The sequence below is a fragment of the Eptesicus fuscus genome, chromosome 3 (assembly GCF_027574615.1).
Source record: "Eptesicus fuscus isolate TK198812 chromosome 3, DD_ASM_mEF_20220401, whole genome shotgun sequence".
Classification (NCBI taxonomy): Eukaryota; Metazoa; Chordata; class Mammalia; order Chiroptera; family Vespertilionidae; genus Eptesicus; species Eptesicus fuscus.
This window is the reverse complement of record NC_072475.1, coordinates 48,936,136-48,963,322: the sequence shown is the minus strand read 5'-3', so window position 1 is coordinate 48,963,322 and position 27,187 is coordinate 48,936,136.

The window sequence follows — 27,187 nt, the reverse complement described above, 5'->3', positions numbered from 1 at the left end:
TGCTCCAACTAACTGAGCCACATCAGAAAACTTTATTTTTGAAGTTAAGTATTTATACACATAGATAAGAATTGATAGTAATATAGCCTACATCTGTGACCCCTTCACTCAGCTTTATTAATTAGCAACATTTGTTCAGCTCTTCATTAAAGAAAGAAATCTACAAATACATCTGTGAGCACCTCTGTATCTAGATTTGATTAAATTTTCTTTTTTTTCTTCCCCAGCTGTGACTAGTGACCTGAATTTCTTATTTCCTTTCTCATGTTTAATTTTGTATTTGTGCTACATATTTATGTACTGTTAAGAAACTCTAAAACTTTATTTGTGATTTTCAAGAGTTAAAGAAAATAACAAATATCAAGTTTTTGAGAAGAAAAGAATAATATTATATTCTTAAAAGTTTCTGGCTGCAAGAAGGTTTTAATTCCTTGTGGTCCTAAATTTTGCTTCACCAAGCTCAGTTTGGCAGATGGGTCAATAAAAATTAGGACCACATTTCACAAGAAATGATTTTTCATAAGCAAACAGCTAATGATAAATAATCCCCTACTTGTGACCTAAAAATTTTGAAGAAATACTTCAGTGAATATCATGCCCCTATGGTATATAAAAGTAACAGAGACAAGAAAGAAGTAAAGTCTAATTTCACTAAATAGAACACTGCCATAAGAATGATGCTTTGAAACCTAACTGAATTCTTTCTTATGTTTTGCATTTTAAATATGCAACTGAATATGAAGACCTAGTAGCATATATTGCTCATGAGAAAACATTGATCTTGCATACATAACCAGCTATATTCATTCTTCATAAGAATTCCCAGACTGTAAGTGTCCTGCCAGAGGGGCAGGGAATTGGTGCCCTTATTTTCTTCACCATCCCCCCAAAAATTATAGGCTGCTTTTCCTTCTTTAAGACCTTGGAGTTAACAGTTCTCAATTCCACTGACTATTATGGGTGCATTAGGGAGTTGTGGGCTAAGCATAATTCTCCATGTCTACAATTGATTTAACTTGCTCAGATACCAAGTAAAGCACATCTTATTCATTCATTATGTGCAAGGTATTTAGTAGTCAACAAATAATGCAAGATGAATAAAAACCAGTTCATATATTAAGGTCACTCTCTTTGAGCATAAATAATTGTAATGACATGTGATAAATTCTCTTTAAGTAAATATTGCAAGATGATCACATTTTAGTCAGAAATCAAGATCCACTGTGGGAGGTCTCTTAATGTTTCATGGAGGTGTTTGAAGCATAAGTAAGAGTTCACCAGGTAATGAAGAGAGGAAGAGAATATCAGACAAATAGGAAAAGCAACTCCATCTGCCAACTGGACTCTTGACTGTCAACTCTTACAGTGCTCTTCAGTAGATCCACATATTTGACTGATAATGGACTTGCAAATCTCCTCCCATTTTGAGCAAATTCTTAGTTCAGCTCCTAAGCATCTGAGGCTCACCTTCATTAATGCTTTTTTTTTTTTTTTATTGATTTTTTTACAGAGAGAAAGAGAGAGGGATAGAGAGCCAGAAACATCGATGAGAGAGAAACATCGATCAGCTGCCTCCTGCACACCCCCTACTGGGGATGCGCCCGCAACCAAGGTACATGCCCTTGACCGGAATCGAACCCGGGACCTTTGAGTCCGCAGGCTGATGCTCTATCCACTGAGCCAAACCGGTTTCGGCCATTAATGCTTTTAATTTATTTCTTCTGGCCAAATTTTGCCTTCCTACTTCCTTCAGAGGTAATTCTCTTCTCAAACCCACTCTTACTGATTTTTCACAATAGACCTTGGTAGTCCATTGGGATCAGAGCATGAATCCATAGCAACTAGAAACTCTTTAAGTACAGGTCAGTTTAATTTTTAACCCTTCATCAAGGCTGAGGAAAAATTCTTGTATCCCAAAGTATGGAAAAATAAAAAAAATGATTAAATATCTATAGTAAACCATCTGAACATACATGTCACATCCTGCCCCAATCTCTATCTATCTATACCCATTTCTTTCCCTTTTTCTCTCTCCCCCTCCCCCATTTAAAAAAATTATTTCCTCATTAATAGAGCCTTTCTATTTTTCCTAATTATTGTTCCATGAAATTTTAATACCATGGATACACTGTATATCTATCTGTTCATGTACTGAATCTCAGAGGGAAGGCAGGGGTGGGTGGAGAGAGATTAACCAAATATATGCACAACCCATGTTCTATAATCAGAATTATTATGTAATTTGAATTTTGAAAAAAAAAAAAACATCTTTGGGAGAATGAACAGAAGTTTTGGGTCAAGATCTTGGCTCTTTTATATCTCTAACATTTGCTCTATGACCTTCTCTAAACAATGTTTAATTTCCCTACTAGTCTTTGATGAAAGGTATGTGTGTGTATAGATGAGTCCATTTTCCTCATATTTGTACAAAAACTTCAACTATAGATTTCTAGTCACCTTAAATGGATTATATAAGAATTTGTTAATGATTTGTACAATCCTAATTCAACCAATGAAAAGCAGATTTTCTGGGTAAAAGCTCTAGAATTGGAGAGAAAAAACCTCCTCCTAAATCCTACATAAGTGAGGGGATTCTGAGAAGTGTCCTTATACTATTTGGTCTTTTAGGAACCTCTAATTTGATTTTTCTGGAATGTTAAAAAACAAAACAAACAAACAAAAAAACCTCTTTTACTGAACACATGCTAAGTAATCAGGTGACATCAGATCATGTTACTTTGTAAGTAAATATTGAAAGACTTGCTTCATTAAAAAATGCAGATTTTATTCACTTAAACACTAAGCAATTTAATGTGTAAAATTTGGCAGTTTCTAATGCAGTTTCTGCATTCAAATTTTAAAAATGTTTTAATATGGAAAGAATTTAAGAAAGAGTCTCATTCAGTATAAACTCCTTTTCATATATTTTTAAATATTTTGCTTCTGTTTATCTGTCAATTATTTTACAACTTTTTTTTCTCCTCCACATTATTTTTAGTGGATAAATCACATGCTTTGGAGTCCCATATCTAGCAAAAATAGTTGCATGTTTGAGACAAGTAATTTTATTCCTTTAAATTTTAGTTTCCTTATTTAAAACAGTATAAGTAATGTTATATATTTACAAGATCCGAGGGAAGGTTAAATTATATAATGGGCCTGGCATTAAAACATGTGAATCTATTTACTTTCCCCTCCCACCCCTGCCAGGTTTCACTCTAAGCAGATTTCACCTGCTTATCTATTTGTGAATGGACATTACCTGTGAATTATATCTTCCATTCTAAACACCAGATCCTTGGGGGTTGTAGGTGATTGATCAATAGGAAAAAGAGGAAAACAGTTTTATTCAAATATTTCCAGAATATATGCCATAGGTCAAGGCCCATAGTGGGCTCTGTGAGGATTTTAAGAATTAAAAAAAACCAATAGTTTACTGAAAAGTAGATGAGACAGACATAAAAGCAACAGTTATAAGGCACGATTTAATAATCTACTGTTACAAGGGTTCAAAAAAAAATGCTGTGAGAGCTTATAGGAAGGTGTGTAAAAATTTATCTGCAGGAAATTGTTCCTAACATCAAGAGAAGAAAAATCCAAAAACAGTGTCCTATTTAGGTTAGGCCTACGTTACAAAGGCTACCTTCCTCTGAGTCCTGACCTACGGTTTGCACTTGAAAATATTTCCAGTCCGCATTTCATGTATGGGTGCTATAGACCAACTACTCCTTTCACTTTCATCCTGCACTGTATGGACATCCAGGCACTATAAATTAAACTTTTGCCAAATGTCCGGTGGGGCAGATTAGTTCTGGCTGCTAACAAGAAGCAACTGACACAGACATTCCTCAAAATGGCTTGCATTTGGGTTTGGGGAATACGATTGGCCAAAAGGGAAATTTGTGGGTGCTATATTTAGAAGTGAATAGAAAACTTGTGGGCTACAAAATCCCATTTGGCTCTTAAGCCAGACACAACTTGAGGGCACTGTAAGACTTTTTTTTCTCCTTTTTCTTTCTTTCTCTATTTTATTCCCATGGCAGTCTTAGAAGAAGGTGCAAGAATTCCTTTCAAGCAAGAATGTTTATTGCCTGCATGATGCAGGCTTCCATTTAGTTAGAAAAACATGTTTTTCAATTAACTTTATCATGATAAACAATAATTTAATTTAAAGGGATGACTGTTTTGCAAGTTGCCAAAAAACCCCACATATTATTATGTAGATGAAACTTTACTTTAAAAACAACAACAACAACAGATGATTAGGTGCCAAAGTTCCTAGAAGCAGAGTCTAATTTTTGAGCTCTTGCGCTCATGCCACAATATTTTTAGTCGTGTACCTGAATACTCTAACTTGAAGTGTCCAAGTGAAGATGGCATTCATCCAACCTAATCCATTTGATTTTCATTAGTTTGCTTTTTGCTACAAAGACTCACTTTGCTGATAGCAATTCGCTTTAAAACTGACACCAGGTCTTGGCTTAATTAAGAATGAATGCGCCTTTGTTTCCCATCAAATTTTCACATTTAACTCTCTCTTTCTCTCATTTTCTCCCTCTCCCTTCTTATCATATTTGATATCTAGGTACATGGCGATTATAAGAATACTTTTTCCTTTTTTGACTTGCCAAGCCAGTAGTCAGAATGTAAATCTCTTGAATCCCACTCAGTTACCACCATATACAGATTTCTAGGCATATTCATATATGTGAAATACATAAATAAGAAAAACACAAGGATAAAATTTTAATCTGAATATAAATTATTGCATAAAAATTCATAATATATGTGTCCATAAAGCCAAATGGAACATGCATGGAAAGTACACTGATTTTATAATGTGACTACTGTAATAACAATAACAGTAATAGCAATTAACTAGACTATACCTCCATGCTCCCAACATTCCTCTGTTCCCAGTCACCCTCAGAGACTCAGAAAAAGTCTTATCTAACAAATTAAGCTCTTACAAGTGGCTTTTTAAATCTTTAGCTTGGTGTTTTCACAGTTAAAAGAGAAATCAACAGGTACTATTTGGCCCAGAAAAAGGCTTATTTCTTAAATCTGGCATGAGTGTGCAATTTGAGAATGCGAGCAGTGAGAGAAATGAAAATGCTAATAATCTTCTAAACAATTATTTGAAATACCAACCCTATTGTGATGCAGATGACTCACATATTTGGGAAGATTTTAGAAAATTGTTTCCATAAAACATGTTTAAGTGCTATTCTTATACATGCTTTTGAGAAATGAGGTCCTTATGTGTAAGTGTATATATGCTTGTAAAGATCAAATGGGTTACCTGCTGGACATGAAAAAAAACCCACAAAATTGTGTATAGTTCACATTTCCAAAAAGAAAAAAAAAAAGCAGTCTTGGCATGTTCATGTCTGATCTGGAATGCTCTCCAAGTCTTGGGGTATCCAAGCAACCTCACAACCCTGCACTATTTTGTGGGTTTAGGAATGCTAAAGGCCACCACAGGCTGTCCTGGTGACAACCATGGAGTGTGTTGTTTAATGGGCAAATAAAATTTTCAAGAAAAAAAAAAAAAAAAAAGGTCTTAGAGAGAAACCGGTTCTTAAGGGTGCACAGTGGGCTTCCTTAAAAGGATGAGAGAGATTATAGTGTGGAAGTTAGAAGTTATGTGTGGGGGTTCTTTCCAAATGGTATTTGAAGACAGAAGATCAAGCTAGGACTGGAGACATCTGTGAGATTCCCTCAGTGAAAGATTTAACCCTTTTGATACTTTTCATTTTGATTATGAGAAAGTCAAATATAATACAGTTATCATTAACCTTTTTTAATGTTACTTAGTTATCTCAAACATTCAGCAAACCTTGAGATACCTGGACAGCAGCATCAAGGGATGTTTTTGTGGAGGAAAGTTGCATGTGTGGAGGGATCAGCAGTCTGTGGAAATGATTATGATCATGAGTTTCAGATAGTTAATAGAAGTGAAGTGATTGGTTGAACCCACAATGCTGAGAAGCAGTTGTCAGCTGCATGACTCAGGAAGGTTGTCAGAACTATCAAATTCCAACTGAATCTTTACCAAAAGAATGAATGTGACACTTGAAGGGGAGAGAAAACTGACATGGTTAAATTAACAATAGTAAACCTTTATTTAGTATTTAGTCTGTATTGGATACTCTACAAATATTGCCATCCCATAATCACAAAATATCCTATTTTTAAAATGAAGAACCTACAATTTGGAGAGCTGAAATAATGTTCCCTGGTTCACACAGCTAAATAGTGACTGATCCAAGATTCCAATCCTATCTTTCTTCAATCTATAGTATGACTGTTAATATTCTATAATATTAATAATATTCTATAATATTCTATAATAATATTCTAAATATTCCTGTTTAATATTCTTTTAAAAATATTTGCATTATGAATATTTAAAAATTATACAGAACGATATTGTACTAATTTCAACATTTGTTATATTTAATACTAGAGACCCGTTGCAGGAATATTCCTGCAAGAATAGGGCTTCCTGCGGTGGTCTCCGCCGCCCCGCCTGCTTCCCTCCCTCTCCACCGCCCCTCCTGCTTCCCTCCCTTCTCTGCCACCCCACTTGCTTGCTTCTCCGCAGCTTCACTCCTTTCTGCAGCGCTTGGCTTCCTTCTACACTGTCTTCAGTCTTCGCTCTGCGCCTGGATATGCAAATTAACCACCATTTTGGTTGGGTTAATTTGCATACTCCCTCCTGATTGGCTGGTGGGCGTAGTGGAGGTATGGTCAATTTGCATGTTTCTCTTTTATTAGATAGGATTTTAGGTTTTAATGTTTAAAGAAAGAAACCACTTCAGATAGTTCTGAAATCTATTTATAAACTTCAATGATTCAATCCATTTCTCTTTTACCAGAAGGAATAACTGTTTAGAAGTTGAACTCTATTAGTCCCATTGGTTTTGTTATATTTTATTGTACATATATGAGTTGAATCATATATACATACATTTATATATAATGTTTATATACACACATGTTTAATATACATGTGTGATGTATATGTATACATATATAAGTCAATTCATATATGTGTGTATATATAGTTTTGACTATTTTAACTTTTTTTACTATAGGGTATTATTCTCCATCTAGGTTTATGGTAAAATAAAATCCTGAACATCTTTTGGAAAATTCTGTCCATATTGATAAATGTAGCTCTGATTAATTAATTCTTACACCTGTGTAGTAATAGCATGCCTGGGTACATTATTATTTATTTGTCTACGAGAGGCCCGGTGCATGAAATTCGTACACTGGGGTGGGGTTAATCAGCCCGGCCTGTGCCCTCTCACAGTCCAGGAGCCCTGCAATCAATTGCCCCAAAGAAGTAGGCCCTGACCACCTGGCTGGGGCTCCACGATGGATGGCCCCTGCAGAGGGAGGCCCCGCCCACCTGACGTAGCACTGCTGCTGCCAGATAGTCTGGGCCTCCCTCTTTGGGAAGATCGTGGAGCCCCTTGATTGATTGATTGCCCCGCTGGCCAGTGGCCTGGGCCTCCCTCTGTGGGGTGATAATGTGGCGATGGCCAGGACCCCATCCCATCACATCACACCAACCTTGGCTGTCCTGGCGCCAGTGGGTGTCATAGCATGCTCATCCAGTTTGTCGTCCGGATGGTCATTCCACTGTTTGGCTGTTCATATTACACTTTTATTATTATAGACTAGAGGCCCGATGCTTGAAGATTCATGCAAGAATAGGCCTTCCTTCCCCTGGCTGCTGGCACCACCTTCTCTCTGGCCCGGAGCCGCCTTTCCACCTTCCCACACTGCCCATCACCATGGTGATGACGCAAGCATCCCGCTCCACCCCCGGCCGCTCGGTGCCTGCATATGCATATTAACCCGCCAGCTTTGTTGGGTTAATTTGCATACTCAGTCCTGATTGGTTGATGGGTGTCGCAAAGGTATGGTCAATTTGCATCTGACTCTTTTATTAGTGTAGACTAGTGGTCCGGTGCACAAAATTTGTGCATGGTTGGGGGGTTCCCTCAGCCCAGCCTGCACCCTCTCCAATTGGGGACCCCTTGGGGGAAGTCAGACTGCTGGTTTAGGCCTGATCCCAGTGGGACATCTCTCTCGCAATTGGGGACTGCTGTCTCCTAACCGCTCACCTGCCCACCTGCCTAATCGCCCCTAACTGCCTCTGCCTGCCTGCCTGATCACCCCTAACTGCCCTCCCCTGATGGCTTGATCTTGTCCCCAATGGCTCTCCCCTGCCAGCCTGATCTTGCCCCTACCTGCTCTCCCCTGCCGGCCTGATTGCCTCTAACTGTCTCTGCCTGCCTTATCAACCCTAACTGTCCTCCCTTGCTGGCCTGATCTCACCCCCAACTGCTCTCCCCTACCAGCCAGATCTCATCCCTAACTGCTTATGCCTGCCTGATCACCCCCAACTACCTTCCCCACTGGCCTGATCTCGCCCCCAACAGCCCTCCCCTGCTGGCCTGATCTTGCCCCTAACTGCCTGTGCCTTGGCCTCCACCAGCATGACTTTGTACAGAAGGAAGTCGGGTGACCAGAAGATGGCCTAATTAGCATATTACCCTTTTACTAATATAGATAGATTATATAGGATAGGATTGCTTAAATGGGGGGGAAGCCTTTTTCAGCAGGAGGAGATGCTCTTAGCAGACAAAAATACATAATCCCTATATCTGGATTGATAGCCAGCCATATGCACTATACTGCCAAACTGGTCATTAAAAAATTGAACCACTTTCTTACACCTTACACCAAACAGCTGTTGCCTTTAAAACCCCTCCTCAGCCCCCACCTTAGGTTCTGCCTTTGCAGTTCACCCAGTTTAGGTTCTGATTTGTCAGTTTCTATGCCAGTCAGTGTCAAAAGCTCCACCTCCTAGGCAGCCATTGGCTCCTTGCAGTTCACCCAGATTTGGTTCTGATTGGTCGGTTTCTATGCCAGTCAGCATCAAAAGCTCTGCCTCCTAGGCAGCCATTGGCTCCTCACAGTTCACCCAGATTTGGTTCTGATTGGTTGGTTTCTATGCCAGTCAGCATCAAAAGCTCTGCCTCCTAGGCAGCCATTGGCTCCTCACAGTTCACCCAGATTTGGTTCTGATTGGTCGGTTTCTATGCTAGTCTCCGGGCCTATCTTTGGGCCTGATCAGAGAGGCGGGGCTGATCAGCAGCCTCTGTGGAGGCCCAGAGAGAAAGAGAGACTTGGCTGCTGGTGAAGCCCAGAGAGAAAGAGAGAGGCAAGGGCTGATCAACAGCTGCCACAGAGGCTGCAGATCACACCCTGCCTCTCTCTCTGGGCCTGATCCGCAGCCCACTCAGCAGTCAGTGCTGGATCGCTGTGCCAACAGCAACGGCAGTCAGTGCTGGATCACCATGGCAACCTAGCACTGACTGCAGGACTGACTTCCAGTGTTTGGTCGAGCCTTCGGTCATTATGGACCCTGGGTTTTTATATATTAGGATTCTCTCATTGATGGGTATTTATGTGATTTCTTTTTTTATATTATAAACAATGCCATAACATACTATAGTTGTTATTTTTGTGAGTTTGTACTAGAGTTTTAGGTATATATCTAAAAGAGAGATTGCTAGGTCATAAGGTATATGGGTTTAAAACTTTCATAATTGTAACCCTTTACAGTAGTAAGAGCTCCTAATACTCTACACTTTTCTTACCAATTCCTATTTTCAGAAATTTAAACTTCTGTCAAACAGATGGATATAAAATGATATTCCTTTGTGTTGTAAATTTTCTTTTTCCTGATTACTATTAAGGTGGTACATGTTTTCTCAAGTCTATGGACTTTGAAGCATCATCATCAGAGGTGGTTTAAAATATGTGTACAAATTTTTTGACATCCTTTGAAAAATGTTGACTATTACCTTACTCTTAAAATGTGGAAAGACTTTGTGAATCACTTTAACAAACAAAAAGAGAAAGTTATGCTACTTTAGGGGCCAGGTAAAAAGTCACCATGACTTCCTGCTTGCAAGCTGCCATGTGATGAGGACATTCACGCAGCCCATGAAGAAGTCTGTGTGGGGCAAAACAGGCCTCTTGACAATAGGCAGCAAATACTGACACTCCCTGTTAACAACGAGCAAAGGACTTAGGCCTTCTTCCAAGGATGAGCCCATCAGGAAATGGATCTTCCAGATTCAGTCAAGCTTCTGAATGTAGCCCTGGTTGACATCATGCCTAAAACCTCATGAGAAACCCTGAACCAGAACCATCCTGCTAAGCCACTCTCAAATTCCAAATCAAGTGAGTTACATAATAAATGCTTGTTGTTTTAATCATTTAAGTTTTGGGGGAATTTAATATTCATCAATACATCTTTTGAAGCATCCTCATCAGAAATGTGTTAGTTTTTATTCTTTCTCAACTTTATATTAGACTAGTGATCCGGTGCACGAAATTCATGCACATTAAAAGCCCCCGCCCACCCGTATGTGCCTTGAAATCACGTGAGACCCAGACCTGGCTGGCCCCACCCCTGTCAAGCCCCGAAGAGCAGGGGGCGCAGCCTCAGATCCTCCAGCCCGGTGCCAGGCAAGGGGCATGGCCTTAGGTCCACCAGCCTCAGGTCCCCCGGCCTGGGGCTGGGGTGGGGGGTGCGGCTTCAGGTCCCCTGTCAAGCCCCTCCAGGTGGGGGTGCAGCCTCAGGTTCCCCATCAAGCCCTACCGGGCAGGAGGCTCAGCCTCAGGTCCCCTGGCCCGGCCTCAGGTCCCCTGGCCCTGGCATGAGGGCGCGAGGGTGCATGGGCGTGAGGGCGTGATGACCGTTTGTATAAAAGCTCTTTATTATTTTCTTTGTTTCTTTTTCTAATTGATTTGCTGGAGTTTTTCATCTATTCTAGATAATTATGCAAATAACTTCTCCAAGTCTAAATTTCTTTCCAAGTTTTTTATGGAATACTTGGTCATATGAAAATTATTGATTTTAATGCATTTGAATATATCAATAATTTCCCTTTTAAGTCTAATACAAGAATACTTTTCTGGAACAACTAGTGATAAGTAAATTTTTATTTTATTTTAAATGCTTAAATTTTTGTTTTTAATATGTAGCTACTTAATCGAATTGGAATTTTGTATGTGTGTGACTGTATGTGTGTGTGTGTGTGTGTGCTTGCACATGCATGTGTGTATACATGTGGTGTGAGGTATGCATCTAAACTTATAACATTAAACTTATAACAACTCATTGAGGTAAGGCATCACATTTTATAAATGTAAAAATAAATTTAAATGATTGACAAAAATTTCAGATTTTAACTCAGATTTCTCTGTTTCTAAAACAATATTTTTCCTAACCCAGGAGAAAATTAGAGGATTTTGTTTATTCCCTTGCATCCAGCAATACCTCTATTGATGAGGAATATACAACCATAGATACATTTCTCTATTAGACACAACTGATAAAGAAATGAGAGAAAAAGTCACAAATAAAAATAGGAAAAAAGGAAAAAAAAGAATCAAGAGAAAAGATATCTCATATGTGTACAGTGCTTTGTACTGAGCTTTGGCATGACTGCTCCATGTGGTGATACTCTCGCCAATGCTGTGTGGACTAATACCCCATCTCACAAGTGAGAGGACAGTGATGTGGACCAGTGAAGTGATTTGACTAGATTTTTTAACCCTATATCTCTTAACCCTAGAAATTGTCCTCCTTCCACCACATTTCACCATGTGGTTTCCTTCTCTGATATAACTCTACAGTCTTTTCTGTCTTCCCTAAGTTGGGAAATTGCAATGATTGATCAGGATACTCATTAATTTTAAAGAATATCTAAAAAAATTGTTATATATTTTTATGCATCTATGATTTAACCAAAGTACAAACTTGAAATATATTTGTAATACATAATAACTTAGGGTTGAATTGCTGGGGAAGTTTAAGTAAGAAGTAGGGGCAAAAGACATTATTTTTGAAGCTACTTTATGAAGATTATCCTTGGTAAAATGATAAGGTTACAAATGTTTTTGTGTTTGTTTTTAAGTGCAGGACCTCTACTTTTAAATGTTTCTCCTTTGAAACTTTTCATCCTTTTTCTGTGTATCAAATACCAGCTATTTTATCCTGTTCTCATGTCTTCTACCAGGCCCTTAAGGCTCCCAGTATTTAGAACACAGAGATTCTCAGAATAAAGAAACACCCTCTAAATAATGAGAGGGATCCAATTTTATTTTATTTTTTAAAATATATTTTTATTAATTTATAAAAGGGAGGGAGGGAGAGGAATAGAGAGATAGAAACATCAATGATGAGAGAGAATCATTGATCTGCTGTCTCCTGCATGCCCCACATTGGGATCAAGCCCAAATCTGGGCCTATGTCCAGACAGGAAATCAAACCATGATCTCCAGGTCCATAGGTCAACACTCAATCACTGAGCCACACCAATTGGACAAGAGGTGTCTTACTTTAGAGTGGCTATTTAATTTATTTTTTCTTTATTTTTTTCTACCACTATTTATTCCCCCATAATCTCTTCCACCTCAGTCTTCTAGTTGGTGGAAGTGTTTAAACACAGGTAAAGAAGCCGAAGGGAGTCAGGGGAGAATCACTGCTTTTTTTCCCTTTTAAAATATTTAAAAATAGATGAAGCTATAGAAAGGGGCCTTGGAAAAGTAGATTGTCCCCACCTGGTGGAGATCTAGCATACCTACCAGACTGACTGTGTGTCATATAGCCTTCCTAGACTCCATTTCCTAGGGACTTGGGGGCCCTCAGACCTATTCCTGCCAACAAAGGTGGATTTCTCTTCATTCCATCATTCTGAGGTTCTAAACAGAACAGAGTTATTTTCTGTTCTTGCAAAGGGTCACTATAACCCCTATTTGAGGTTCTGCATTCCTGGACAGGGCTCTCTAGATTGGTTGGTGCTATTTTATATCTCTGGAATTATTCTCTCTCCTTGGAGTCAAGCCTCTACCAGATGAAGAAGTTGAAGGTGAGCATAACCTTGACTTTGGGTTTTTGAAGGTGTCCTGCTCTGTTTAATTAAAACTGGTTTAAGGACTTTTAATCCAAAAAAAAACATTTTTTTTATTCACAATATCTTACAAAAATCTGCTGACTGTTTATATTTCAGTAAACAACTTCTCTTATAAGAAAATAACTTAAGCCCTAGCCAGTTTTGTTCAGTGAATAGAGTGTCGTCCTGTGGACTGAAGGATCCCGAGTTCGATTCCAGCCAAGGGCATGTACCTTGGTTGCAGGCTCCTTCCCTGACTCTGGTTGGGGCGCATGCGGGTGGCAACAAATCACTGTGTCTCTCTCATATTGATGTTTCTCTCTCTGTGTCTATCCCCCTCCCTTCCACTCTGTCTAAAAACCAATGGAAAAATATCTTCGGGTGAGGATTAACAAAAAAAAATTTTTTTAAAGAAAATAACTTAAGCATCAAAACATTTGGACAACAAATAATTTTTTTCCTGTTATTTGTACTGAGAATAACTGTTTCACCTAAAATAATAGTCTAATAATATGACCACTGAAATTTTAACTAAAAAATTAAATATATTGTCCTCAAACCCTAAAAGAGAAATCTGTAAGTAGATTGCTATTTTGTGTTTGGGGATAAAATTATAATTTGTATTTTACATAAGTATTATAAGAACTTTTGATTCTGACATAGATGTGGAAACCAAGACAAAGTTATTGGTAATACTTAGTCTAGTTTACATGATTTGTAAGAGGGATGGGCACTATTTAAATCCACATGTAGTGGTTTGAAGATCCAGGCTTTAATCATTACACTATGCTACTTTAGCTATGGTGATAATGTCAAGAAAAATGCTCTTAGGCAGAAAATTAACCTCTCTTTCCCAGTATAATTTATTGAATTTATTACAAATGCTTAGAAAACTAGATGTACTAGTACAAGATGAGGAGTGTTACAGACAGTGGGAAACAGGTTCTCTCCATCCTTAATCCCCAGCTGTGCACTTACTCAGTCAGAGAGTCTGTGGCACACAGCTGAAGCCAAGTCTTTGATTCAGTGTGTTTTGTTTTCCAATCAACTTCATGTGAACATTTAGCTACCATTAACACCTGATCTTTTAAAACAAAGGTGTAAATTGTATGTTTGTGAATAAACTTAATAAATTTCTCAGGGTCAAAAATTATTTAAAATAGAATATAATCATAGGCAAAGCTGGATAAAAAAGTTAAATAGACTTGAAAATTCTACGTGTGTATGGAAATATGTCAAACTGGACATAATCTTTTGGTAGCCTATTGTGAACACTAATCAAGATTCACCTGCTTTTGAAAGTATAAAGAAAGAACATACAATATTATTATGGTAAAAAGTACAACACATGCTACAAAAAGTATGTATGATGTAGTGAAAAATGTGTGGGCTAACAATGCAGAAAGGCTGGCTCTGTCACTCCCTAGCTGTATGACCTAGAATAGTTACTTAACCTTCATGTGTTACTGTTTCCATAGATCAAAATGCAAACAATGATAAAACCTTCCTCAGAGGATTGTGTTAAGAATAAATTAAATACATATAAAACTATTGGGACTGTGCCCGGCCTATAAAATCCTATCTAATAAAAGAGTGACATGCAAATTGACCATCACTCCAACACACAAAATGGCTGCCCCCATGTGGTCAAAGATGGCTACCCCATGTGGACACAAGATGGCCACCACAAGATGTCCAGTAGGGGAGGGCAGTTGGGAGGGACCAGGCCTGCAAGGGAGGGCAGTTGGGGACAATCAAGCCTGCAGGGGAAGGCAGTTAGGAGTGACCAGGCTGGCAGAGAAGGGAAGTTGGGGGCGACCAGGCCTGCAGGGAAGGGCAGTTGGGGGGGACCCTGGCCTGCAGGGAAGAGCAGTTGGGGGGGACCAGGCCTGCAGGGGAGGGCAATTGCGGGGGACCAGGCCTGCAGGGGAGGGCAGTTAGAGATGATCAGGTCTGCAGGGGAGGGCAGTTAGGGGTGACCAGGCCTTCAGGGGAGGGCAGTTAGGGGTGACCAGGCCTGCAGGGAAGGGCAGTTAGGGGCAATCAGGCTGGCAGGGGACCAGTTAGGCATCAATCAGGCAGAAACAGTTAGGGGCAATCAGGAAGGCAGGTAGGCAAGCGGTTGGGAGCCAGCAGTCCTGGATTGTGAGAGGGATGTCTGGCTGCCCATTTAGGCCCGATCCTATGGGAAGCCGGACCTTAACAGGCAGTCAGACATCCTTCAAGGGATCCCAGATTGGAGAGGGTGTAGGCTGGGCTGAGGGACACACACCCCCGTGCACAAATTTCGTGCACTGGGCCTCTAGTCATTTAATAACTGGTAACTCTTGGATACTATGCCTGTACATTATGAATGGAGTTTAGGAGAGAAGTTGAGAATTAGGGGAAGACCAGGAGGAGAAGATGAAATCAAGATAGCAGAAAAGAGAATGATAGTGTAAAGAAATATACAGAGAAACCAAGGAATAAAGAGAAAAAAAATATGAAACAAGAAGTGGTAGACAGAATAATAAATGGGAGTAGTTTCTTCTACACTGTCATTGAAAGGCCTACTTTCTTATTCCCTAGGTCTGTAAGCCATGGGGCCTAGGAAGGAAATGTGTGCTTTCTTTCTGGGTATCTTGATTTGTTAATGGTTTCTTAGCCATTCCTCAGATTCCCCGCCCCCCCCAAAAAAAAAAAAATCTATATTCTTAATTAAATAACGACAAGGGGGAAATTATGCTTTGGGATTTAGCTTTCAAAGATGGAATACAAGATACATACCCATGCATATGTGTACATGTACACACACACACACACACACACACACACACACACACACACATCAATTTATGCTAATGAGTGTTTAAATACAATCCCTATGTCTAAACTATTAACAAAGACCATTGTGGCATCACTGAGTAATCCTATATAATAAAAGCCTAATATGCTAAGTATCAAGTTGTCCAGTCATCCTTTCAACCAATCAAAGCGTAATATGCTAATAATATGCTAAGGTAACTCAACCAGTTGCTATGACGTGCACTGACCACCAGGGAGCAGATACTCCAACCAGTAGGTTAGCTTACTGCTGGAGTCTGGCTGATCGGGACTGAGTGAGATAGGCTTGACACATCCTTGAGCCCTCCTGCGGTCCCTCCCTGACTGGCCAACCTCCTGCATCCCTCCCCAGCCCCAATCGTGCACTGGTGGGGTGCCTTGGCCTGGCCTGTGTCCTCTCACAATCTGGGGATGTCGAAGAGCTGGTTTCAGCCTGATCCCGCAGGCCAGGCCAAGGGACCCCACTGGTGCACAAATTTGTGCACCAGGCCTCTAGTGTATAGTAAAATAAAAGAACATTTGACATCTGTGTAAAAAAAAAAAAAAGCTGGCTCTTAAAATAAGAATGATAATTTTGCTGTCTTCAAATTCACAGACTCAAACTCTCACTTAAGCCAACCACATGGAATATCAGCATAACAGCCACATAATAGATAATTCTGCTGTGAATTGCCAATATAGCACTTGCAAAAGTTTGCATAAGATGCTTGATATTTTAGGCAGATGAACAAATGGCTATGCTAATATTCCAGTAGACTTTAAGTTCCATTTCTGTACTCTAAAATAATTAGAATTGGAATTTAACTTCCTAGGTCCCTTGATCTCAATCTCCAGAAAACATGCCTCCAGTGATTAATCACTCAACATTACTCCTTGAGCCTATACAGATAGTCTGCACAAGAATTATTCTTTTAACCCATATGTCACTCTGTCACATATGCAAGAAATCCTTAGACATAGTCTCCTCTGTGTTTGGTTCCAGGACAAACATATATCTGACGATAAATGTCTTACCTGTTCTCTGATATTTAACAAGAATATTTATGCGTCCATTTTTTCCTTTGGTTCTCAGTAATTAAAGACTTTTCACATAAAGTTCATTTCAGGTGCTTAGTAACTTTGCACAAAATGTTCTCACTTTTTTTTTTATATCATCACTTCTTTTTCACAACTTTTTATCTTATTTTTAAATTATTTTTAATTGGGTATGTTTTTGGATATTGGTCATAAACTCTAAGGAAAGTCAAAGATTTCAACATTTTCATTTAATTTGTGTAACTTCAAAATCAGGCTGAAAAAGAAAAATCTCTCATTTGAAATGGATAGTAATTAAAAATTCATACTATACCATTTGCTTAATTAAATGTGTCAAAGATAAATTTAATGCATGGACTTCAGGATTAAACCTCTTTAGATGATACTAGTCATGCTAAGGGATATCTTGTTGAGCATTTCATAGATTTCGGGTTATCAGCCAGTGTTTTTCTCTCAATCAATAGCCATTCTGTGCTACAAGTTAAAAAAAAAAATAATCAAAGGAAAAAGTGAAGATTGTCAAGGAGCTACTAAGTCATCTAAGCAGCAGGACTGACTCTTTTTACCATAGGAGAGTATTAAGGAAGAGGTTGACCATCAATGCTTATGGGAGCTATTCAGATGAAGAACTATGTGTTGCCAGGGAAATAAAATAAACTGTTAAATATACCAAATTAGTCAAGTTTAACAAAGGTAATTGTGTTTCACAGTTACAAAATATTGAACATTGAACCATTACTCAATACATACCATTTGTTGTGAGGTCTCCTGACCAGTCTCTTTCTCTGGACTTTTGTGGATCAACCACTTCTAAATTTTATTCAAAATGAAGAGTTGCATATGACTATTTCCATAATGAAGTTTTAAATTTATCTTTATTATTGAAAGTACTAGAGGCCTGATGCATGAAATTCATGCAAGAGTAGGCCTTCCTTCCCCCAGCTGCCAGCACTGGCTTCCCTCTAGCACCCAGGACCTGGGCTTCCCTCTGGCTGTTGGCAGGCACCTGGGACTGGGTTTCCCTTGCAGCCCCGGCTTTGTCCAGAAGGTGTCCCAGAAGGACGTCTAGTCTAATTAGCATATTATGCTTTTATTATTATACTAGAGGCCCAGTGCACAAAATTCATGCATGGGGGGCGGGTGTCCCTCAGCCCATCTTGCACCCTCTCCAATCTGGGACCCCTCGAGGGCAGTCGGACATCCATCTCAAAATCCAGGACTGCTGGCTCCCAACCGCTTGCCTGCCTGCCTGCCTGATTGCCCCTAACCGCTTCTGCCTGCCCGCCTGATCACCCCCTAACCATTCCCCTGCCAGTCTGATCAATGCCTAACTGCTTCCCTGCTGGCCAGATTGCCCCTAACTGCCCTCCTGATTGCCCTTAACTGCCCTCCTAATTGCGCCTAACTGCCCTCCCCTGCCAGCCTGGTCACCCCCAACTGCCCTCCCTTGCAGGCCTGGTCTCCCCAACTGCTCTCCCCTGCTGGCCTGGTCACCCCCAACTGCCCTCTTTTGCAGGCCTGGTCCCCCCTAACTTCCCTCTTGCAGGCCTGGTCCCTCCTAGCTGCCCTCTCCTGCTGGCCTGATAGCCCACAACTGCCCTCCCCTGCTGGCCATCTTGTGTGTTGGAGTGATGGTCAATTTGCATATTACTCTTTTATTAGCTAGGACTAGTGACCCAGTGCACAAAATTCACGCACATTAAAAGGGAATTAATTAGAGGAAATATTTTAATATTGCTATTCATATCCCCTGGCCCGGTGCTGGGTGAGGAGGCAGCCTCACATCCCAGGCTGGCGCAAGTCCCCGCCAACCAATGCTGCAAGTCTTCGCGCACCCCCCATCACCTGCCTTGCATGCAGCCTCCTGCTGTTCAGTCCTTACAGTGTCATGGTGTGATGACCATTTGCATATTAGCCTTTTATTACTATGATGATATCTGGCCCAACTTTTTTATTATTATGTGTGATAAATTCCTGGAAATGTAATCGCCCAGCCCAGGAACCTGAATATTTGCTACATCCTGTCAAACTGTCTCCAGGAATGCTGTCCGCTATACTCCGGAACAGTGCTATCAGGTATCTGTCTCATCACACCCTCTCAAGTACTGAATATTGTGATTTTTTAAATGTTCCAGGTATCTTTCCTTTGTAATTACTTGATTACCTTTGAGGTTAACTTTTCTCATGTATATTAGTTACTTTATTTCTTCTTTAGTTCAAGGTCTTTGCTCAGACATATTCTTCTTTTAGTAATCCTATTTTGTTAGAGTTCACTGGAAGCAATGGCAGCTTCCATGGAGGAAGGTGGGGGGCTAGAGGGGGGAGAGTGGTGCTGGACCAGATGTGGTTGGAAATGGCTCCTGTTGAAGGTTAGATCGGAGGTGAGGGGGATAAGTGAGGTGTTAGGTTCTGAGACTGAAATGTTAGGGTGAGGGCGTGCAGTCAAAGGTCACCATTTGGGAGGTTGGGCCCCTGGGGTTTGGTTGGGAGGTCAGACCCAGGTTTGGTGAGGGATGCAGGAGGGGAGTGGTCTAGCTGGGAAGGCCCCTGGGTCTGGGTGGCTCCCTGGATTCAGGCACCCAGCACTCGCCGCCAGCGCTGGGGCCACCACACTGTCCAGGCCCTGCAACAGCCAGATAGACCTGCAGCTTCAGTTCAGGCTGCGCTGCAGGGGCTGTGGGAAGTTGCACGCGCCCCTCTTCAGGGAAACCACCTGAGCGGCCCCTCTAGGTGACATCACCTGGTGATGCCATCAGCTGGACGCACCACACAGCCTGATGCTGCATGGGCTGTGGGAGACTTTATGGGAGGAGGTCCTCTGTCCCCTAACCCCACCACTACAGGCCCGGAGCCCTCATCCCTGCGCACGTGGTCATCTGTAACAGGCACCCAGAGGCCAGGGTGGGGGCAAGGGGTTCCCATGGTGTCAGAAACCGCTCGCCCCAAGGTTCCCCATCTCAGTGTTGCCACCTGACTGCATGGCCTCGGTGTTATGCCACTACTTTCTGATACCAGTTTTGCACCTTAAACTCTTAAATTAACCACAAGAACAGCTTCCCTCTTCACCCTGCAGGGACTCACAGTTCTATTGCATATGCTTCTTTTAAAGGGCAGTTTCTAGTTCTTGGCCATGTGGGGTGTTGCTGACTTTTCATTCTAGGTTTGCACGTGGGGCATCCTGAATTCCGACAGGTGTGAAGTGATACCTCATTGCTATTTTAATTTGCATCTCTCTGATGACTAGTGACTGAGCATTTTTTATGTCTCTTGGCCATCTTTATGGACTTTGGAGAAGTGTCTATTTAGGTATTTTGCCCATTTTTAATTGGATTGTTTGTCTTCCTTTTGTTAAGTTTATGAGTTCTTATATATTTTGGATATTAACCCTTTATCAAATGTATAATTGGCAAATATGTTCTCCCATACAGTGGGCTCCCTTTTCATTTTGTTGATGGCTTCTTTTACTGTGCAGAAACTTTTTATTTTGATGTAGTCCCATCTGTTAATTTTCTCCTTAGTTTCCTTTGCCCTAGGACAGTGGTTGGCAAACTGCGGCTCGCGAGCCACATGCGGCTCATGAGCCACGGTTTGCTGCTCTGTTGACTAATGAGTTTGCAGACCACTGGGATAGGGGCTTAATAACAAGGAACAACAACAGCCTGTAATTATTGGAATAGAGAGTCTAGGTCAGTGGTCAGCAAACTCATTAGTCAACAGAGTGGCAAACCGTGGCTCATGAGCTACAGTTTGCTGACCACTGCCCTAGGAGATATATCAGCAAACATATTGTTACAAGAGATGTCTGAACCCTAGCCAGTTTTGCTCAGTGGATAGAGTGTTGGCCTGCAGACTGAAGGGACCCAGGTTTGATTCTGGTCAAGGGCACATGCCCATGTTGCGGGCTCGATCTCCAGTGGGTGGCATGCAGGAGGCAGCCGATCCATGATTCTCTCTCATCCTTGATGTTTCTATCTTTCTCCCTCTCCCTCCCTCTCTGAAATCAATAAAAATATATTTTTTTTAAAAAAAGAGATGTCTGAGATTTTGCTGCCTATGGTTTCTTCTAGGATTTGTATGGTTTCATGACTTACATTTAAGTCTTTTATCCATTTTGAGTTTTTTTTTCTGTATGGTGTAGGTTGGTAGTCTAGCTTCATTTTTATTTTTTTGCATGTATCTGTCCAATTTTCCCAACACCATTTAGTGAAGAGACTGTCTTCACTCCACTGTATGTTCTTGCCTCCTTTGTGAAATATTGAGTATAATGGCTTGAGTTGAATTCTGGGGTCTCTGTTCTGTTTCATTGTTCTACAGTATATGCCTATTCTTGGGCCAGAACCAGGCTGTTCTCATTATAATGTCTTTGTAGTAATTTTTTTACACTTAAGGTTATTCTTGATAGGTACTTATTTATTTCCATTTTAATTCTTTATGCCTATGTTTTTCTCTCTATATTTCTTCTCATTACAGCAGGACTTTTCACATTTCTTGAAATGCTGAATTCTTGGTGATAAACTCCTTTAGCCTTTTGTTGTCTGGGAAGCTCTTTATTTCTCCATCTATTTTGAATGCTACCTTGCTGGATATAGCAGTCTTTGTTTCAGATCCTTGCTTTTCATTACTTTGAATACTTCATGCCATTCCCTTTTGGCCTGTAGAGTTTCTAATGAAAAATCAGATGACAACCTTATGGGAGCTCCTTTGTAGGTAACAAACTGCTTTTCTCTTTCTGCCTTTAGTAGTCTCTTATCTTTAATTTTAGGAATTTTAAATATGATTGGTCAGGGCGTGGGCCTCTTTGGGTTCTTCTTGCTCGGGACTCTGTGCTTCCTGAACTTGTGTGACTTTTTCTTTCACCATGTTAGGGAAATTTTCTGCCATTATTTCTTCAAATACATTCTCTACAACACATTCCTTTGCTCACTTTCTTCACCTTCTGAGGCGCCTATATTGTTATGTTTCATGTTTTCCCACAATTCCCTTAAGCTGTGCTGGTTTTTTATTGTTTTTCCTTTTTCATTCTCTGATTTTTCTACCCTGACTTCTACTTTACTGATCTGATCCTCAGCTACCCCTAATGTGCTGTTTTTTCCTTCCAATGTGTTCTGTATTACTGCTATGTCATTCTTTATTTCTGACTGGTCTTTTTTCATAGTTTCTTTATCTTTTCTCATGCTGATAAGCATATTTGTAATCATTATTCTTTATTATGAGCTCTATGTTTGGTAAATTTTTTATCTCCATTTCATTTAGGTCTTCTTCTGGAGAATTCTCTTATTCTCTCCTTTGGGGCTTTTTTTTTTTTTTGTCTTCCCATTTTAGCTGCCTTTCTGGGTTTGTTTCTATGTATTATGTAGATATTCCATGGCTCCCAGTGTTTTTGGAGGTCATCAGACAATATTTATGACTGGCTATAAGTACCCTGTTTGGAGCTATCAGCAATCCACAGCTTGTGGCTCCCTCTGCTGAGGCTGGGTGCCTTTTTAAAGGACCAATATGTACATCAAGGTCTGATTTTCCTAGCCTGAATAAGATTAGGTAAAGACTCAAAGCATCCAGAGATCTGCCTCTGTCTGCAGGCAAATTGTTATTCTCAGTCTTTTAATGAGAGGTTTTCCAACAGGGTGGGGCAATTGCTTCCACCTGAGACAAAAGCTGCCTGGATGGTAAATGTCTGCCTGGGAAAGATGTCCTCTGCATTATGGGGGAATGACTCAGCACAGGAAACCAGGTGGCTGCCTTCAGAGTTCTAACCCCTGAACCCCCTACCATGGATTATTTGCACACAGCTCTCATCCATTCTGCTCTCTCTCTGCTGGAGCCCAAGGTCAGAGGCTGTATATAAAACTTTGTGTGTTTGGCCCTTTAAGAGGGTGCCTACATTTCCAGCTGTCTCTCCCTGGCAGACAGCAACCCCACTGCTTTTCATAACCAGATGTTATGTTGCCACCTTTCTCAGTCTGGTGCTCTAAAACCCCCAGAGTTCTAAGTTGGAACCCCTTACAGCTGAGGTATCCCTCTGGAACTTCAGCTGCTGCTTGTGTGAGCCAAGCAAGCCCTCTTGAACATCCACACTTCTTACCAGTCTCTATGTGGTCTCCAATTTATATCGTTGGTTATCAGGGTTCTTTCCAGCTAGTCTTCAGTTGATTATTCAGGATGATTTTTCTATACTTTAGTTGTAATTCCAGTTTGGTTTTGGGAGAATGTCAGTGTAGCTTCCACTTAATCTGGCACTATTTTTGAGATTCGGGCCTTAATTCTTCATAATGTAGATTTGTTAATATTTTTCTTCTTTTTTTTTTTTTTTTCTAAGCTTTCCAAGTAAGGCATAGAGGAACTACATTTGTTTTTTTCAATCTTGCAAAATACTAGTACTCAATAGGCTAATGGAAAAGCAAAGCTTGACATGAAACCCAGATTTGTTTTACCAAAAACCTTTGTCTTTCTACTACACCAATTCTAATATAGCCAGACTATGTACAAATATTCTCACTTGAATTCTGATGCTTTACCAAAAAATCCCTTCCCTTTCCCTGGACACTATTCTTTGCAAGTTGATTTAAAAAGAGTTGAGTAAGAGTGACATTAACATAGGGCACCAGGTCTCCCTCCAATTTAGATGTTTTTATTTCATGTTTTAGGAGCCTTATTTGCCCATTTACTACTTTTTGTACACACAGTGTTCCAGGCTTAATAAAGTTCATTAGGCATTGAATAAACTAATTCATTAATCTATGTACTTTCCCGCCCTACCAGTCTATAAGTTATCATCATAAGGAGAAGGATTAAAAACAAAACAAAACACGAGAGGAAAAAAAAAAGCAGACATTACAAGAATGTCTCTAATAGGGAATGGACACCACAAAAAATGTTTCCTGTGAATTTACAACTTTAAGAGGATTACCTCTGGAGGGGTGTTGGTGCCTTTTTTTCAGAGTAAGCAGTTGTGGGGCAGTTTGGGCTCACCTTTTAGCTCCTGGTTTCATTAAGAGCTCAGCCCCCCAGGAAGAGAACTGGCTGAGCTGGTTGGCACCTGAATGATTAGAGCTATATTATACTGTGGAAAGGGAGGGTTCATGAACAACCTTGACCCAGTAGCTTTGGACACTGAGAATCCTCCAAAAACTTTGTGGTTGTTGCTGCTGTACTTTAAAATCAAATTATTAGGATAAAATTGGCACACAATAGAATAGAACCATTTCAGGAGTAAAGCTTTATGAATTTTGGCAAGTATATACATCTATGGTATAAACACCATTACAATCAAGATGTGTAATATTGCCAACATCCTACACGGTTACTTCATACTGCTTTGCAGTCAATCCAACCCTACTCGAAACCCCAAAACAACCACTGATCCGTTTGTTGTTTTTTTTTAAATCCTCTCCTGAGGACATGCTTAGAGAGAAGGAGAGAGAGAGAGAGAGAGAGAAAGAGAGAGAGAAACATCAATGTGAGCCAGAAACATTGATCAGTTGCCTTCAGTACGTGCCCTGACTAGTAATCTAACTGGCAACCAACTAAGCCACTTCAGCCAGGCCCATTGATCTGCTTTTGATCATGATGGAGTAGTTTTGCCTTTTCTAGAATTACATATGAATGGAATAATACAATATATATACTTTGTGTTTGACTATTTTTCTCAGCATGTTTTGAGACTCATCCATGTGGTTCAACATTTTAGTAATTCATTTATTTTTACTGCTGAATACTATTTTCTGATGTATATTTTATAATCTATTTAGCCATTCACTTGGCTTTGGACGTTTGGTTGTTTCCATCTTGGGCTATTAAGAATATAGTTGCTATTCACTTTTGTGTATAGTCTTTGAGGGGATATATCTTTTATTCATTATAGAAATGAAATCTGGACATGGAATTGCTAGGTCACATGGTATGTGTATTTCCAACATTATAAATAATTGCCAAACTGTTTTTCCAAAGTGGTTGCATAATTTTACATTTCCACTAGAAATGTGTGAGATTACACTTGCATATAATTAGATAATTATGTTTTTTTTCACCTTTAATCTGTCAACATGGTAAATGGCATTAATTTAGTTTTGAATGTTAAACCAATATTGCATTTTTTAATTAAACCTCACTATCCTATTTACTTATTCTAGGATGTTAGTTTATACATTTTTGTTTCTAGTAATGTCTTTGTCTTGTTTTGGTATCATAAGATGACTTGGGAAGTTTCTAGTCCTCTTGCACTTTCTGAAAGAATTTGTGAAATATTTTAATATTTCTACCTTAAAAGGTTACTAGGATTCACCAATGATGTTATTTGGGCCTGAAATGTATGAACTTAATTTTTAAAAATTGAATTGAACTATTTAGTTTTTTTAACCCCCTGAAATTTAAATTTGTCTTCAAGGAATTTGTTTATTTCATTTAAGTTGTTATTTTAGTCAATTGGTGCTATAACAAAGTACCATAAGCTGGATTGCTTATAAACAATATAAATTTATTTCTCACAGTCCTAGAGCCTGGAAGTATGAGATCAGAGTGATAACATTGGTGAGTTCTGGTGAGAACCTTTTTCAGGATTGTAGGCTATAGTCTTCTTGTTATATCCTCACATGGTGAAAAAGAGGGTAAGAGAGCTCTCTTATAAAGATAATAATTATATCCCTCTTATAAGGGATAATAATAATTCCATTTTAAGAGCTCTACCCTCATGAGTGGCAGCAGTGGGAGTGGGACTGCTGGCATATGGGACTGGGGGCCACAGCAGGAGGGGCCAGGCAGGGGCATGGAGGATGAGCTGAGACCTGACCCTGTGCCCACTGCAGCCTTGTGGCCCACAGTTCCTTTCAGGTTGCACAAATTCGTGCATTGTGCCCCTATTATATATATAAAAGCCTAAGCAACCATTACGACTGAACGACTGAAATGACCTGTCAACCAGTCACTATGATGCACACTGATCACCAGGGGGCAGATGCTCAATGCAGGAGCTGCCCCCTGGTCGTCAGTGCACTCCCACAGCCAATCTCCCATGGTCAGCCAACCTCCTGTGGTCCCTCCCCCTTGGCCAGCTGGCCCCAATCGGCCCCAATTGCTGGCCAGGCCAAGGAACCCGACCCATGCACAAATTTGTGCATCGGGTCTCTAGTACATATATAATCCTATATAATAAAGAGGTAATATGCAAATTGACCATCACTCTAACACACAAGATGGCCACCCCCATGTGGTCAAAGATGGCCGCCCCCATGTGGACACAAGACGGCCACCACAAGATGACCAGCAGGGGTGGGCAGTTGTGGGTAATCAGGCCAGCAGGGAAGGGCAGGGGAGGGAGTGCAGTTGGGGGCAATCAGGCCTGCAAGGGAGGGCAGTTGGGGGTGACCAGGCCTACAGGGAAGGGCAGTTGTGGACAATCAGGTCAGCAGGTGAGGGCAGTTGGGAGGGACCAGGCCTGCAAAGGAAGGCAGTTGGGGGTGATCAGGCTTATAGGGGAGGGCAGTTAAGGGTGACCAGGCTGGCAGAGGAGGACAGTTAGGGGCAACCAGGCCTGCAGGGAAGGGCAGTTGGGAGGGACAAGGCCAGTAGGGGAGGGCAGTTAGAGGTGACCACACCAGCAGGGGAGGGCAGTTAAGGGTGACCAGGCTGGCAAGGGAGGGAAGTTAGGCTTGACCAGGCCAGCAGGGGAGGGCAGTTGGGGGTGACCAGGCCTGCAGGGGAGGGCAGTTGGGGGCAACCATGCCAGCAGTGGAGGGCAGTTAGGGGCAACCAGGCTGGCAAGGGAGGGCAGTTAGGTGAACCGGGCCTGCAGGGAGGATAGTTAGGGGCAACCAGGCAGGCAGGCAGGCAAGCGGTTGGTAACCAGCAGTCCTGGATTGTGAGACGGTTGTCTGAGTGCCCTCGAGGGGTCTCAGATTGGAGAGAGTGCAGGCTGGGCTGAGGGACACCCCCCACTCCATGCACGAATTTCGTGTACTGGGCCTCTAGTATGATAAATAAAATAATAGTGATGTTTTGAGATAATAGTCTTTCCCTATGGAAATCAATATCAAACTGACATTAAATCCTGCCATAAAACCTTAATAATCAGCAAATACAGATGAAAAATAAAACTGAGAAAAAAATAAAGACAGTTTTATATATTATATTTCCATGTAAAAAGTATTCAGACAGATAGGTTATTTTAGTAATAGAACAGACTATTTATCAGGTTTTCAAAAATCCCTTCAGAGGATTCTAAATCTAAAGGATACAAGAAATTTAATGAAAAAATAGTAACTATTATATATAATTTATTTATATCACTTCCAAATTATCCCCATCAAAATATGATTAAGTATTAATTAAATGTATTGGCTTAT